Source organism: Leptonychotes weddellii, unplaced genomic scaffold (genome assembly GCF_054177405.1).
Source record: "Leptonychotes weddellii isolate Sample4059 unplaced genomic scaffold, ASM5417740v2 HiC_scaffold_1587, whole genome shotgun sequence".
NCBI lineage: Eukaryota > Metazoa > Chordata > Mammalia > Carnivora > Phocidae > Leptonychotes > Leptonychotes weddellii.
In genome coordinates this window covers 8,904-14,169 of record NW_027740818.1, presented here as the reverse complement: position 1 = coordinate 14,169, position 5,266 = coordinate 8,904, and the positions used below count along the sequence as shown (strand labels likewise).

The window sequence follows — 5,266 nt, the reverse complement described above, 5'->3', positions numbered from 1 at the left end:
GAAAGTCAATTATCATATGGTTTCACTTATTTGTGGAACATAAGGAATAGCATGGAGGACATTAGGAGAAGGAAGGGAAAAATGGGGGGGGGAATTGGAGGGAGAGATGAACTATGAGAGACTATGGACTCTGAGAAATAAACAGGGTTTTAGAGGGGAGGGGGAAGGGGGGATTGGTTAGCCCAGTGATGGGTATTAAGGAGGGCACGAACTGCATGGAGCACTGGGCGTTATATGAAAACAATGGATCGTGGATCACCACATCAAAAACTAATGATGTATTGTATGGTGACTAACATAACATAATAAAATTTAAAAATAAATAAATAAATAAATAAAATAAAATCAGTGCACACAAGTCAGTTGCATTTCTATACACTGACAATGAGGAAGAGGAACAAGAAATCAAGGAATCGATCCCATTTACAATTGCACCAAAAACTATTAGATACCTAGGAATAAACCTAACCAAAGAGGTAAAAGATCTGTACTCTGAAAACTAAAGAACTTATGAAAGAAACTGAAGAAGACACAAAGGAATGGAAAAACATTCCATGCTCATGGATTGGAAGAACAAATACTTTTAAAACGTCTATGTTACCCTAAGCAATCTACACATTCAATGCAATCACTATCAAAATACCATCAGCATTTTTCACAGAGCTGGAACAAACAATCCTAAAATTTGTATGGAAACAGAAAAGACCCTAAATAGCCAAAGGAATTTTAAAAAAGAAAACCAAAGCTGGAGGCATCACAATTCCAGAGTTCAAGCTGTAATCATCAAGACAGTATGATTCTGACAGAAAAACAGACACATAGAACAATGGAACAGAATAGCTGGACCCTCAACCCTATGGTCAACTAATCTTTGACAAAGCAGGAAAGAATATCCAATGGAAAAAAGACAGTCTCTTCAACAAATGGTGTTGGAAAAACTGGACAGCCACATGCAGAAGAATGAAACTGGACCACTTTCTTACACCATACACAAAAATAAACTAAAAATCATTGAAAGACCTAAATATGAGACAGGAATCCATCAAAATACTAGAGGGGAACACAGGCAGCAACCTCTTTGACCTCAGCCACAGCAACTTCTTACTGGACATGTCTCCAAAGGCAAGGGAAACAAAAGCAAAGTGAACTATTGGGACTTCATCAGGATAAAAAGCTTTTGCACAGCAATGGAAACAGTCAACAAAACTAAAAGGCAACCTACAGAATGGAAGAAGATATTTGCAAATGACTTACCAGATAAAGGGCTGGTATCCAGAATCTATAAAGAACTCATCAAATTCAACACCCAAAAAACAAATAATCCAGTCAAGAAATGGACAGAAGGCATGAACAGACATTTCTCCAAAGAAGACATCCAAATGGCTACAGACACATGAAAAAATGCTCAACATCACTTATCATCAGAGAACTACAAATCAAAACCACAATGAGATACCACCTCACACCAGTCAGAATGGCTAAAATTAACAAGTCAGGAAACAACAGATGTTGGTGAGGATACATAGAAAGGGGAGCCCTCTTATACTGTTGGTGGGAATGCAAGCTGGTGCAGACACTCTGGAAAACAGTACTGAGATTTCACAAAAAGTTAAAAATAGAAATACTTACAACCCAGCAATTGCTCTACTAGCAATTTGTCCAAAGAATACAGACATAGTGATTTGAAGGGGCACATGCCCCACAATGTTTATAGCAGCAATGTTCACAATATCCAAAATATGGAAAGAGCCCAGGTGTCCATCAACAGATGAATGGATACAGAAGATGTGGTATATACATACAATGGAATATTACTCAGCCATAAAAAAAGAATGAAATCTTGCCATTTGCAATGATGTGGATGGAACTAGAGTGTATTGTGCTAAGCGAAATAAGGCAGTCAGTGAAAGACAAATGCCATATTATTCCATTCATATGTGGAACTTAAGAAACGAAATGGATGGACATAGGGAAAGGAAAGGAAAAATAAAATAAGATGAAAACAGAAAGGGAGGCAAACTGTATGAGACTCTTAACTGTAGGAAACAAACTAAGGGTTGCTGCAGGGGAGGCTGGTGGGGGGATGGGGCAAATGGGTGATGGGCATTAAGGAGGGCAATTGATGTAATGAGCACTGAGTGTTATATGCAACTGATGAATCACTAAATTCTACCCCTGAATCTATTAATACACTATATGTTACTTAAATTGAATTTAAATTAAAAATTCTAAAAAATAAAAATTTTTAAAAATAAAATAAAAACATGATTCAACTTTATGTTGTCTACAAGAAACTCTTTTCAAATATAATGATATTGACAAGGTTAAAGTAAAAGTAGAGAAAAACATATATAATGCAAACATCAGTCAAAGGAGACTAAAAATAGCCATATTAATATCACATAAAATAAGCTTCAAAGAAAATTACCAGAGACACATAGGGGCATAACATAATGATAAAAGGAAAAATCCACCAGGAACAGAATATATAGCAATCTGAAATGTGCATGCACCAAACAACAGGGCTGAAAGATCTATAAAGCAAAAACTGATAGAACTGTTTTTAGAGTTGTAAAAACAGAACTCTCTATTCAGAAAAATAGACAAATCCACAATTACACCAGGTGACTTCAACAGCTCACTCTTAACAATTTATAGAACAACTCGACAGAAAACCTGCAAGGATATAGACTTGAACAACACAACCAACCAACAGGATCTAATATACATATATACAGCACTACACCCAGTAACAGTAGACTACACATTATTTTCAAGTACCCATGGAACATATACCAACATAGATCATATTGTGGGCCATAAAACAAACCTCAACAAATTTAAAAGAATTTATATCATACCAAGTGTGTTCTCCAACCACAATGGAATCAAACATGAAATCAATAACAGAAAAAATAACTAAAATCTTCAAAGTCTTGGAAACTAAACACACTCCTAAATTATCCATGAGTCAAAGAAGAAATGTCAGAACGTATCAAAAAGTGCTTGAAAATGAGTGAAAATGAAAACACGACATATTAAAATTTGTAAGAAAGTTACAGCACTAAATGGACACATTAGAAAGGAGGAATAGGGGGCACCTGGGTGGCTCAGTCATTAAGCATCTGCCTTTGGCTCAGGTCATGATCCCAGGGTTCTGGGATCGAGCCCTGCATCGGGCTTCCTGCTCCATGGGAAGCCTGCTTCTCCCTCTCCCACTCCCCCTGCTTGTGTTCCCTCTCTCGCTGTGTCTCTCTCTGTCAAATAAATAAATAAAATCTTTTAAAAAATTAAATAAAAAATTTTTTAAAAAGAAAGGAGGAATAGTCTCAAATCAATAATCTAAGCTCCCAGCTCAAAAATCTAGAAAAAGAAAAGCAAAATAAACCCAATGCAATCAGAAGGAAAAAAATAATACAGAAGTAAATGAAATTTAAAATAGAAAAATAATAGAGAAAATCAACGAAACAAATGGTTCTTTATTTTTTTATTTAAATTCCAGTTAGTTAACATACAGTGTAATATTAGTTTCAGGTGTACAGTATAGTGATTCAACCCTTCCATATAATACCCAGTGCTCATCACAGTGCCTTCCTTAATCCCTATCACCTATTTAACCCACACCCTCACCCACCCCTCCTCTGGTAACCATCAGTTTGTTCCCTATAGTTAAGAGTCTGTTTCTTGGTTTGTCCCCCCATTTCTTTTTTCCCCTTTGATCATTTGTTTCTTAAATTCCATGAAAGAGTGAAATCATAAGGTATTTGTCTTTCTCTGACTGAGTTATTTTACTTAGTATAATACTCTCTAGGCTCCATCCACATCACTACAAATGGCAAGATTTCATTCTTTTTTATGGCTGAGTAATATTCCATTGTGTCTTCTTTATCCATCATCAGCTGATGGACACTTGGGCTGTTTCCATAACTTGGCTATTGTAAATAATGCTGCTATAAACATAAAGGTGCATGTATCCCTTTGAATTAGTATTTTTCTATTCTTTGGGTAAATACCTAGTAGTGCAATTGCTGGATCATAGGATAGTTCTATTTCTAACTTTTTAAAGAACGTCCATATTGTTTTCCACAGTGGCTGTACCAGTTTGCATTCCCACCAACAGTGCAAGAGGGTTTCCCTTTCTCCACATCCTCACCAACACCTGTTGATTCTTGTGTTGTTGATTTTAGCCCTTCACACAGGCGTGAGATGATATCTTATTATAGTTTTGATTTGCATTTCCCTGATGAGTGAGGTTGAGCATCTTTTCATGTGTCTGTTGGCCATCTGTATGTGTTCTTTGGAAAAACGTCTATTCATGTCTTCTATTTTTTAATTGAATAATTCATTTTGGGGGTGTTGAGTTTTATAAGTTCTTTATATATTTTGGATACTAAGCCTTTATTAGATATGTCATTTGAAATATCTTCTCCCATTCTGAAGGTTGCCTTTTAGTTTTGTGGAAGCTACAAAACTGTGGAAAGTACAGCACGTCAGTGTGTCCTGACAACTGGGTCCCTGATGGGTCTGGATGACATTATCTCACAGCAGCTGGTAGAGAAGTGAGGTCTGCAGGAACACGAGACTGCCTGGATCCTGTCCATGGTCTCTCTGGGCTGTGGTTTTGTGGGCTCTGTAGTAGGAGGCCAGTAAAGGGTTTTGGACCAGTTCATCCCTAGCACCACCAAAGTAGATGCACTAAAGAAGATGCTATTGAATCGGGGGGCTTTGCCCCATGTTCTCTAGGCTGGTTCCTCCCATTGGTAAGAGCACTCAATGGACTGTCAGTCCAGGACAAGTGGGCCAAGCTACAGCAGGATTATCCCAATGCCCTCATCACCAACTACTATCTGGCCTGCCATGCAGTTAGCCAACTTCTACCTGTTTCCCCTTCATTACATGTTGGCCGTTGTCCAGTGTATTGTTGTTATCTGGAACTCCTACCTGTCCTGGAAGGCACACCAACTCTAGGCCTGCCTCACTCCATTGTCTCCACCTTGCGGTGATCCAGCTTGACACTGGAGTAGTCAAACTCCTCAAAGTGGGCACATCCGTTTTCATGGGGTTCAACTGCCAGTCAGAACTTAATGGGTTTAGCATCTGACTCCTTTTGAAATCATTAAAACCTTTAGAATGGTCCTCTACTCAAAACAAACAAATGATTGTTCTTTTAAAAGACCAATAAAGTTGACAAACCTCTAGAAAGACTGACAAAGGAAAAAAGAGAAAACACAAATTACCAATGTAAGCAATGAAACAAGATATCACC

The 5,266-nt window shown here is 37.5% G+C and overlaps 1 pseudogene; it reads left to right on the top strand.

The window, feature by feature from the left end:
- Nucleotides 1-4,452: 4,452 nt before the first annotated feature.
- LOC102728260 (mitochondrial inner membrane protein Mpv17 pseudogene) lies at nt 4,453-4,968 on the top strand (annotated as a pseudogene).
- Nucleotides 4,969-5,266: the final 298 nt, after the last annotated feature.